Source organism: Coenobita brevimanus, chromosome 92 (genome assembly GCF_032717465.1).
Source record: "Coenobita brevimanus isolate Jiangsu-jjx chromosome 92, ASM3271746v2, whole genome shotgun sequence".
Lineage (NCBI taxonomy): Eukaryota > Metazoa > Arthropoda > Malacostraca > Decapoda > Coenobitidae > Coenobita > Coenobita brevimanus.
This window is the reverse complement of record NC_137045.1, coordinates 6,274,526-6,286,556: the sequence shown is the minus strand read 5'-3', so window position 1 is coordinate 6,286,556 and position 12,031 is coordinate 6,274,526. Positions and strand designations below refer to the sequence as shown.

The 12,031-nt window shown below is 46.1% G+C and overlaps 1 protein-coding gene across 6 annotated transcripts in view; it reads right to left on the bottom strand.

Moving 5' to 3' along the window:
- Positions 1 to 12,031, bottom strand: part of dnc (phosphodiesterase dunce) — a 405,280-nt gene that overhangs the window by 36,791 nt on the left and 356,458 nt on the right. The gene's annotated exons all lie outside the window — the stretch shown is intronic.

The window sequence follows — 12,031 nt, the reverse complement described above, 5'->3', positions numbered from 1 at the left end:
GGAACTTTGATCTCCGTGAGAAAGGTGGTCAGTGGGGGGTGGGGGGGGGGTGGCAAAGATGGACGTCAGGCTGAGTTCTGGTAGGAAAGTGTCTGTGGAGGGAGGCAGGGAGGAGTTTGCAGAAGGGAGAGATGGAGAGTTTGCTGGTGTCAGGGAGTGAAGTGCCCGTGGAAGGAAGGGAGGCTCTCTGTTGGTCTGCTGGTGTGTGGGGGAAGGGAGAGGTGTGCTGGGGGAGGGAGGGGTCTGTTGATGTGTGGGGAAAAGGGAGGAGTCTGTTTCTGGGGAGGAGGGGAGGAAGAGTTTGCTTGAGAGGCTGTTTGTGGGAGGAATGGTGGAGGGGGAGGGAGGGAGGGTCTTTGAGAGGAATCTGTTGGAAGGGCAGTCTGTGGGAAAGAGATATTACCGGAATCTGTTGTGGTTCTTTGGGAAGGCGTCTGTGAGAGGGAGTAAATGAAGATACACGAGGGAAGAAAAGTTGGGAGGAGATTAGTGCGAGAAGGAGGAGGAGTGGATGGGGTGGAGGGAGGAGGAAGAGGAGGAGGAGAGTAGAGGGGGAGGAAGGGGGAAGAGGAGGGTGAAGGAGTACAGGGGAGGAGGGAGGAGGAAGAGGAGGGAGGAGGAGCTGAGGGGGGATGTAAGGGGAGGGAAATGACTGAGGAGGGGAGGGATGAGGAGGTAGGAGGAGGGGAGGGGAGGGATGTGGAAGTAGGAGGAAAGGAGGGGAGGATATAGAAGACGTGATGTAGGTTGTGGTGAGGCATTTGATGAAACATTATTGGGCTGAGGAAGGAATGGGATGAGGTGGAGTAGTGCAATGATGGAGTGAGGCAGATATAAGGTAATGCAAGGTGGATAAGGCAGGGCGAGGCTTGGGGTGTGATAAGGCAGAACGAGGTATATTGTGAGTTGGGAAGGGAGGGGATAGGGAAAAGCCGAGGCATGACAAGAGTGACGTACTGCAGGGCTGGAGTGAGGCAGAGGTAATTTAAGTCAAGAGGATGTAAGGCAGAGGTAATGCGAGGCAAAAGAGATGCAAGACAGAATGAGGCAGGGGCAAGGCAAGGGTGGGTAAAGGCAGGGGTGAAATTAAAAGGTAGAGTGATATGGAAGGCTGGGATGACGCAGGGTTTGGGTGAGAAAGTGTTTGAGTGAGAGTTTGGGTGAGGCAGGGCTGGGGTGAAGCACTACCGGGGTGAGGCAGGGCTTGGGTGAGGTAGGGCTGGGGTGAAACACTACCGGGGTGAGGCAGGGCTTGGGTGAGGTAGGGCTGGGGTGAAACACTACCGGGGTGAGGCAGGGTTACTGGGGTTAGGCTGGCTCCAGCACGGAATCAATACCCCCCGCCTACCCAGCTGCTGCAGGTGGACACGACAGATGGTGGGCATGTGGGTACTATGTGTTGGTGTGAGTGATGGTGATGGTGGTGGTGGTGGTACAGTGAGACAGATGCTGTGATGGTGTTAGTGAGGGTGGCGTGGGTTGATAGACGTTTACAGGTATATGTTGCAATGGTGATGGTGGTGGTGGCGGTGGTGGTGGTGGTTAGGGTGTAGGAAGAGTGAAATTTATATGCTGAAATAGTGGTAATATTAGTGGTAGTGAGAGGAGTGAACACAGAGATGGTGGTGGTTAATACCGCTCTAGTTGCGTGGTGGTGGTGGTGCACGAGGTTTATATGATGCAACTGTTGGTGGAATTACAGTGGTGCTGAAAATTCTTTAACTGCAATGGTCGTGTGGGCAAAAAATGTGGGTGAGGTAGCAATGCTGGCAGAATGAGGCTTAAATGGTGGTGCTGATGTGGGCGGTGATGGAGAAGTTACACTCGTACTGGTGTTGGTTATTATTGTGATGGTAATGGTCGTGACATGGCGTTTTTGAAAACTGTCGTGATGGTATGGACAGTATGTGGCTGAAATAAGAGAGGTGCTAAGCTAATGGTGGTAGTTTTGGTGAGAGTGACGGATGGCAGTGCTTGAGGATTGTTGCGCAAAGAACCCTGTGGTTGTGATGGTAGGTTAATTTGTCGCGGTGGCATGATGATTGTAGTGGTCATGCTGAAGTGAACTGATGAGAGTGGTGGCCAATGGTAGGCTGGAGGAGGTGGTGGTGATAGTGTCTGCAGTACTGAGGTCAGTGGTGGTAAGGGTTTTATGAGAGATGATGGGCTGATGGTTATGGGGGTTACTCTGGGATCAATGGTAGAAAGAGTCGAGACTGCAGTAGTAGGCTTGAGGTGGAGGTGGTGATAATGGTGGCAATATTGAGATTAGTGGTGGGAACTGTTGATGAGTATGACGAAAGGCTGATGGTGGTGGCAGTGGTGGGAGTATTTAGGACAGTGATGGAATAAGTATTGTGTTTTACGGTGATAGTCTGGTGTTGGTGGTGGGGGTGTGGATGACGATTGTGGTGTCAGTATTGAGGTGGGTGGTGGAATGAGTGTTGCGATTATGGTGGTGGTAGCGATGAATGTGGTGCCAGAAGCGACGGCAGGAGGGTGGCAACTAAAAATAGTGACTACTACAAATTTTGCCCATAAACAGAATTGTATTTTTAGTTGCACTCGACCAAAGCCGGGCCCACTTCCTTGAAATCACGCCCACTCCAATCTCAGGTGCATTCTTGTCGAGGGTGATTACAGGAATTTACTAATATACAACACCAAAACATAAGCACTAAAAATAATAACCAGCAACTTCATCTTGGGGATTTCAGCTTCCGAGAAAGTTACCTAATACAGAACTAATCAAACTGGAGACTACCAAGAAAGAACCATATCACGCGAGATAATAAAAAAAACGGATTACTAACCGGATTAACAGAATGTGAAACGGGATCATCGAGACGGAGTAGCATGGAGAAATAAATTTTTTTCTCTGGTTGGAGATGTGATGTACTTACACCCTTCAACCGAGGACGTATTCTATTCTTGCTACCTGCATTTTTTATTTTAGCTTACATGAATTTCTGGTAATAAAGGGCTTAACGAAGGCCTGATTTGTAACTACAACCAGCCCATTTCGAAAAGTCTCCCCTCAGCTGAATAAAATAATCTAGAAGGGGTAAGAGTTAACTGAATAGATGTATCCAAGTTCAGGGGGTTAGAGAACATAGATGGAACTAAAAAGGGTAAGATGGATTTTCTTCTGTAACGATGAGAGGAAGACAAGGTGGTGGTGGCTGAAAGGGCGAGGAGAAAAAACAGCAAAGAGAAGAATGAAACGCAAAGATGTGAAGGAACGAAAGCAGAAACTAGATAAAACTGGTGACGAAGGCATGCTTATTATGAACTGTAAAGGAAGGTAAACGAAGGCAAGAAAAGTACACAAACACTTAAATACTCCCCAAATACTAGTGACGTCAAAACTTCCACTCCCATCTTATTACACACACACACAATCACACACACAAAAAAGCGAGAGGGGTACGCCACATTTAGCAGGCAAGGGACCACCAAACCCCCAACTCCCTCCCACAACCAACCAAGCAACCCCAGTGCACCACCATCCCTCTCACTCACCCAGCCCCACTACACCATCAACATCCTTGCTCATACCCAACCCCATTCAAGTTTCACTCACATCTAATACCACTCAAATCTCACTCTCGCCCAATACTACTCAAACCTTCACTCAATATCTCTCAAACATTCTCTCACACCCAACCCTACTAAAACGCTCTCTCACACCCAACCCCACTCAAGCACTAACACTCAATCTTACTCAACAAAATCACTCACATTTCTTACACCCAGCCCCATTGTACTAATAACACTTTTACTTACGCCTAACTATGATGCAGTAATGTCCTCTCACTCACACTATTACTCACATGCATATCCACACTCTCCTTCACCATCCAGCTCCACTGCATATTTAATTTTTCACTATCATTCACACACTCCCCTACTGTACCACTTACTCAATTACTCACTCACACTCAACTTCACATCGCCACTACACCCCCATTTCCCATCCAAGCCCACTGCAGCAGTAGACCCAACCCAACACAGCAGAAGCAATCGAAGTGCGCCAGTTTATACCAGACCCAAGGTACGAAAATAGCCCCTACTTACTCACCCTACCCCACTACCTACACACACACACACACACACACACACACAGGCATTCCCCTCCCCTTTTACACACACAAAACAAACCCCCTATCATGCTTATTCCTCTCCTCATCTCCCCTCACTCCCCATCCCTTCCCTTCTCTCCCATTTCTCCCCATCCCTTCCCTCCTTTCCCCAGCCTCCCTCCCGCATCTCCTCTCTCTCTCTCTCGCTCTCTCCCCATCCCTACCCTCCCCTCCCCCCGAAAACGAGCGAGAGAGGCGCGTTTTAGCAGACAAGGGCGCCCCAAGAATAACCCCGGCAACTATCCTCTCGTTCACACCCGCCCCTCTGACGTCATCACCCCGCCCCACCCCACCCTCTGTTATTCCAAGGCCCTCTCCCCCCATTCCCTCTACCCCTCTCTGACGTCACTAGCTGGAGGGGGGTGGGAAAGAGAAGGGGGGGGCTTACGATGAGTCGGGGGAATTTGGGAGAATGGGTGGGGCTTGGGATGTGTGTGTGTGTGTGTGTGTGTGTGTGTGTGTGTGTGTGTGTGTGTGAGAGAGAGAGAGAGAGAGAGAGAGAGAGAGAGAGACGCAAAGTGAAAGAGGGAAGAAGGAATGGGGAATAAGAGAGAGGGGTGAAAAACGAAGAGGGGTGAAAAACGAAGAGGGGTGAAAAAGAGAGGAGCGGGGGGGAGAGAGGGGAACGGGTGGGAAAAAGAGGGGACGGAATTGGAAAAGTGTGGGGGAGGGTGAGGATGAGAGGACGAGAAGACTAGGGGTTGGACGAGGGATGAGGGGATACGGGATAGTGGAGGGGAGAAGGAAAATGACGGAAGGAGGGGATGGTGAAGGGGTAGAGGTCAGTGGAGGGGGGACAGAGGGCAGAGTGGAGGTGGGGCTTGTAACGAAGGGAAGGGGGCAGGAATGATGGGGGTCTGTGAGGAGGGGAGGGGGGTGTGGTGAGGTTTGTGACGCAGGGAGGGGGGAGTGGTGGGGTCTGTGACGAAGGGAAGGAGAGGGTTGTGATGAGGTTTGTGACGAAGGAAGGGAGGGGGGAGGGATGTGGTATCTGACGAAGGAGGTGGGAGAGTAGTAGAGTTGGCCGGGACGAAAAACCCGAGTGAACCCAAAGCAAAGACAGGGTTAATGGCCAAAGCTTTTAATCCCTTCACTGCGAGGATAATAATTAAATGGCCAAGTATAAGCCTGATCCAAATACCTCAGCGAATTCATAACAAAGACACGATTAACTACTCCAATTCGACAATGTATTTTTTCATTTTATTCTTGCTACCTCCAGAAGATTTTATTCACCTTCTGGGAGACCTACTGTAGTTCCAAAAGCTTCCCCAAAAGCTAAATAGAATCGTCTGAAGATAGCGAGAATAAACGGTTAATCTTGACAGCCTTTACTCATTTCACTGCTGGTTTTGAATTAGCTGAATTAAATCGTTTATTATCAGCCTGAATAAGACACCAGTTTTCTTCCATAAAGCGAAAATACATAATAATAAAAAAAAATAATAATAATAATAATGATAATAATAATAATAATCTCCTGAACACGAAACTGAATGAAATCGTTCGATGGTGGTCAGAATTAAACAAGCAAATCATGTACTCTTAAAACGGAACAGAATACTTTGATGCTAACAGAGAAACTCGTCCGCTAGCACACAGAGCAAGATAAAGCCGTCTGGGGATAGCAACAGTAGGCCAAACAAAGGCATCATCGTGCTGAAGGGGTTAAAAATAGGCACTGCAATTAGGGAGGCAGTTATTTTTGTGACCGCCCCACTAAAGCGACAATTACGGTTATCTAATTACTCGGCGGGGACAGACCTGCCACGATGACCATTAATAACAACTGGGGATTTTTTGTGTGTGGGCTATTTTTCCACTTTAACAGGTGGGGGAAAAAAAGGTCTGGTTACTGATGATTATGATGATGAATAAAAAAAATACACGATGTTACTTATTACAGGGGAAATCCGCAAAAAAAAAAAAAAAAAAAAAAAAAAGAAAAAAAAAAAGGACTTTTTACGCAGATAATAATGGTAAAGAGCAAACCCCACTTTAAGATGGATTTTTTTGGCATTTTTTTTCTTGTTAACCTTTTCCGTATGATGACACCTTTTCAGTTATACTCTTGCTACTTTGGGATGGATTTATTCAGTGTTAGAAAGGCCTCTCTTAGTTAAGGGGCTGGAGGCAATACATACTAACACATCCAAAAATAACATACCATTATTCTTACCACCATCAGTTTACTTCATTCAGCTGATCAAGGTTTTTCGTAGTGAATGGGTTAACTACTTCACTCTGAGGACAAATTTTTTTTTTTCATTATATTTTTGCTATGACATTATTCACTGTATATTTTTCCAATCGGAGGGGTTAGATACAGCCTTTACTAACTCCTTCACTACCAAGGGGCTTTCCTCAGCTGAATAAAATCGTCCACGGACAGCAAGACGTAATCAGTAAAATAGGTCACCGGATTGCAGGGATTAAGGGGTATTATCCACTCCAATCTTATATCAACGAAACCACTTTGATATACTAGTAAAGATAATCCCAGACGATTTTATTCAGCTGAGAAACCTCGGAGGAGAAAAAAGCGCAAATAACTCTGCCTCTGTTATATTCATACTGAGGTACTTAAAGCTAACACCAGACGATTATGTTCAGGTGAGAAAAATACTGGCTGGAAAAAACAGGAAATTTATCTTGGTGTGATTATATACTTCAAAATGGCTGCTACTGATTGTCCTGGTGTCTTTTTATGGTATTAATTGGAAGTTTTACACGAAAAGGGAAAAATCATGAGGGATAATGACGTTACTCTCAAAACAGACACGAGAGAGAGAGAGAGAGAGAGAGAGAGAGAGAGAGAGAGAGAGAGAGAGGAGGGGGGGGGTTATGAGTAGAGTTGAATTGGTGGGCAGACTTCCTTATGCACAAGGGAAAGCGAAGAGAGGAGAGGAGAGGAGAAAGGTGGACTGGGAAGGGCAGAGAAAAGAAGAAGAGAAGTGAGGAAAGGCGAGACAGCAAAGAGAAAGGGAAAGGAAAAGAGAAAAGAAAAGAGGAGAGGCCGTGAGGAGAGGAGGTGGGAGGAGTGGAGGGGAGAGAGTATGAGAGACAGTAAGAAGAACGGAGGAAAAAGAATAGGGAAGGAAAAGTCAGAAGATATGCTGAAGGCAAATAAACAAAAAAAAAAAACAGAGGTTGGAGGTGATAAGGAAAGAAACGAGGTGCAAGAAAGAAATAAACAGGAGAGGAATAAAAATCTGAGGGAAAAGAAGATGAGACGAAAGTTCGAAGAAAAAAGAACAGGAAGGAAGAGTAGAGGAATGAAGAAAACTGGAGAGAAAAGGAGAGGAGAGGATGACAGAGGAAAGAAAAGAAGAGGACAAGAAAGAAGAGAGGCGAGGCGACGATAGGAGGAGAAAAGATAACGAAGAAAAACGGAAAAGAGGAAACGACAGGAAAGAATGAAAGCAACATTGAAGGAAAAAAAAAAGAGGAAAGGAAAAAGAACTGGACAGCTAAGGAGAGAAGAGGTACAGAAGAGGAAAGAAGAGAGAGAGAGAGAGAGAGAGAGAGAGAGACGAGAGGAGAGGAGAGAAGAGGAGGGAGAGACGAGAGCAGGAACATTGATCGACATACTCATGGAGGAGCAGAGGCAGCTGGAGGAGGGGGAGGGGGAAGGGGAGAAGCAGAGGAGGGGGAGAAGAAGAGGAGGGGGAGGGGAAGATGAAGTGGAGGGATGATGTGGTGGAGGGGAAGAGGAAAGGCAGGGAAGATGAAGGGGGTGGGGAAGAGGAGGGAGAAGGGAAGAGAAGGGAGGAGGAAGAGGGGTGGGAGAGGGAATAGGGTGGGCGGGAGGAAAAGGGGGGGGAGGGAAGAGACCGAGAGGGAAAAGAAAGAAACGATAATGAAAAACAGAAGGAAACTGAGGAGGGAGAGGGGAAGGAGAAGGAAAGAGGGAGAGAAGAAGAGGAGGGGAAACAGAGGGAAAAGGAGAAGAAAACACACACACACACACAAACAAAACAAAAAATGGAGGAAGACAGGGGAAGATGAGGAAGAGAACAGCAAAAAAAAAAAAAAAAGTAGGGGATAAGGAAAATAAAGGAAACAAGGACAGAAAAGACAGGACATAAATAACAAGGAAAAGGAGAGGATGATGACAGGGAGGTAAACAAAAGCTGGAGAGAGAGAGAGAGAGAGAGAGAGAAGAAAGGGGCTGAGATGGTGCAAACGTAACAAGAGGAAAGACGTAAAATGAATAACAGTAACAAGTAAAAAATGAAAAATGCCAGAAAAAAGAGGATGTGCAGAAAGGAGAAGAAAATAAAAAGAAAACTAAAGAAATAACAATATGAAGGAAAAGACAAGCAAGACAGATAACAAGTGAAAAACATTGAAAACAGGAGAGAAAAAGTAAAACAGGGTGAGGAGAAGGGGAAGCCTGAGCATTGACACCCCACTGCCACATCCCGGACAACTGGAGAGAGAGAGAGAGAGAGAGAGAGAGAGAGAGAGAGAGAGAGAGAGAGAATTATTACAATGACCCTGTGATATGAAGGTGATGCGACCTTAACCCCTCAATGGTCTTGGCTTCACAAGGTTGAATAAAATCATCAGGCAGTACCAAAAATAAAATAATAGTGTGAGTTTCAACCTGAGGAAAAAATAGAGAGAGAGAGAGAGAGAGAGAGAGAGAGAGAGAGAGAGAGAGAGAGAGAGAGAGAGAGAGAGAGAGACTATAACCTTGACTGTCTGGTGTCCTACATCCCTCACGGGAGGTGAAGCTGGAAGGAGTACCATGGTGGAGAAATAGAAAAGGAAAGGTGGAGGAATACAGGAGAGGTGGAGGAATACAGGAAAAGGTGGAGGAACACAAGTGGAGATGTGGAGAAATACAAAGGTGGAGAAGTACAGATGGAAAGTTGGAGGCCTACAGAAAAGATGGAGGAGTATATAAAAGGATGAGTGGTGGAGGAATAGCAGAGAGGTGGAGGAATATGGAAAAGATTAATGAATACAGGAGGGAGAGTGGAGGAATAATGGAGCAGGGGTGGAGGAATACTCGAGGTCAAGCCAAGGTACAAGAGGTGGAGGAGGGACCGGTGGAGGAATGAAGGAGTGGTGGGATGTTGGTGTGGAGATGATGTGGGGTGGAAAACACACACACACACACACACACACACACACACACACACACACACACACACACACACACAGCAATAACATACACCCATCAAAGCGGAATTACCTAAGCGCCTTGGGAATACTAAAAAGGTGTGTTGGAGGGAGAGAGGGTTTATCAGTGAGCAGGACTGGATTAGCAGGATGGTGTGTGTGTGTGTGTGTGTGTGTGTGTGTGTGTGTGTGTGTGTGTGTGTGTGTGTGTGTGTGTGTGTGTGTGTGTGTGTGTGTGTGTGTGTGTGTGTGTGTGTGTGTGTGTGTGTGTGTGTGTGTGTGTGTGTGTGTGTGTGTGTGTGTGTGTGTGTGGTGGACTGATAAAGGTGTTTTTGCTCGTTTGCAGTTTGTGATAAAGGCCGAGCTGGGTATGACGAACCGCATCATAGATCAAAACAAGATGAGTCACACTTTATACGGCAAAAACAAAAACATCTACTACTATTACTACAAAACACAACAACAGTAACAACAACTATCACTACTAAAACTACTACTATTACTACTAAAGAGAAGTTAGACATTACACCGCAAAAACAGCTGCTACTTTACAACAAACAACAACTACGGTAATACTACTACTAACACAACGACTTACCGCTACTTCTACCACTACAGCGACTTACTGCTACTACTATTATAACTGCTACTACTAATACTACTGCTACAACTACTACAACATCTACTAGTACAACAACAACAACTACTACTACTACTACTACTACCGCTGCTCAAACAACAACAATTTCTACTCTTCTGTCTCAGCACCGATTGATAAAATAAATAACATTAACAACAACAGTAGTATTGTGTAATTCGCATTAGATTCATCAATAAAATCATTCATCATTATCAGCTATGTTCACCACTTTCATCACCACAATTATTCCTGTTATATTTCCATCGCTACCACATTGACCATTACAATTACGACATCCCTGGTCTTCCCTTTACTAAATTCATCATCATGGCCTGCACCATCACCATCGTCATCACCACCATCACCATCATCATCACCACCACCACCATCAGTCACCACCACCATTACTACAATTACCAACATCACGGTCATCACTAGCACAGTCACCCCTGCCGTCCTGATCATCACCATCACCAGCAAAACCATAACTATTACCACAATCACGGTCACCATCATCACTATTATCACCATCAAGGTCACCACCATCACCACCATCGCCAGTCGCCCTCCATCATTACCATCTTCATCAGCGCCCTCTTCTCTCTCACGGCTAAGGAGAGAGAGAGAGAGAGAGAGAGAGAGAGAGAGAGAGAGAGAGAGATAAGGAGTGTTGACAAATGACAAGAGTAAGGGAGGAGAGTGGGGATAAGAGGAGATGGAAGAGAGGAGTAAAGAGAGGGTTGAGAATGGATGAAAGGGTGAAGAGGGGGGAAAACGAAGATGGAGCACTGAAAGAGAGGAGTGAGAAAAAAAAGAAAAGTGTCAGAGAAAGTGAAAGAAAGGAAAAACGGAAAAAAAAAAATGAAAGCGAAAGGAAATCGAAAAAGGAGAATTACGAAAGGATTACAAAAGAAAAAACAGATATATAAAAACAAACGAAGGAAAATGTAACGGAACAGAGAAAGGAGGAGGGAAAGGATTACATAAAAGGAGGAGGAGGAGGGGAAAGGGAAGAAGAAAAGAGGAAGGTAAAAATAAATAGACGAAAAAAGGGAGCCAGAAATGATGGGTAAAAAGCGGTGGGAACGGAAAATGGGGAGAAGGAAGATGGGGAAAAGGTAAAGCAACAATGGGAAGAAAAGATATAAACAGGAGGATGAGGAGAGGAGGAGGAGGAAGACCAGGAAGAGGGTACGAGAAAATGAGAGGATGGAGGAGGAAGAGGGGACAGAGCTGCCATTATTGGGTCGAGAAATTGCCGTCAACCTCCCCTCTACACTAATTGCTGGGTAAGAAGGTGCTGTGTGTCATGAGAGAGAGAGAGAGAGAGAGAGAGAGAGAGAGAGAGAGAGAGAGAGAGAGAGAGAGAGAGAGAGTGTTATGACCACATGGCAGCCTTGAAAATAAAAACAGTGAGGACTTGGAAAAAAAAAAAAAGGTAACACATAAATCACATTAGGAGGGGCATAAAGAAGAAGAGGGTTACATAATGGAGCGGAGGGGTGCTAAGAAGGGACGATATGAGGAGTTATCAGCGGAAGAAGTTAAGAGGGGAGGGAAGTTATGGAGGGGATTGAGTCAGCCAAGATTTGAGCGACGGCGGAAAGAGTGGAGAATGACGATGAAGGCTGGGGAAGAAAGGGGAGGGGGATGACATAAGAGGGAGGGGAAGCACATGTGAAGTCGGGATGGATAGGGGAAAAGGGGAGGTTTGGTGGAAAGAGAATAGGAAAAAAGGGGTGAAAGCCGAGAAGGGTGGGAAATAAAGGGGGGGGGAATACGTGAGGGAAGGGAAGGGTCTTCGGAAAGGGGGGACGGGAAGAAAAGGTAAAGGAAGGAAGAAACGGAAAGGGGAGATAGGGGAAGGAGGGATGAAAAGGGAAAGTGGGGAGGTGAAGAGAGAAAACGAGTGACATATAAAGATGGGGATTATAATAAAAGCGAACGTGGTGGAGGAAGCAATAAGTAGAATGGGGAAGAAGAATGAGATGGGAAGGAAAATGAAGAGTGGTGGCAGAGGCGGGCAAAAGATAGCGAGCAAGATGGAAAGGAAAGCTGCGAAAGGATGGGATGGGAGGCAAACTGAAGGGCAAGAATATACATGGAATGAAGAGAAGAA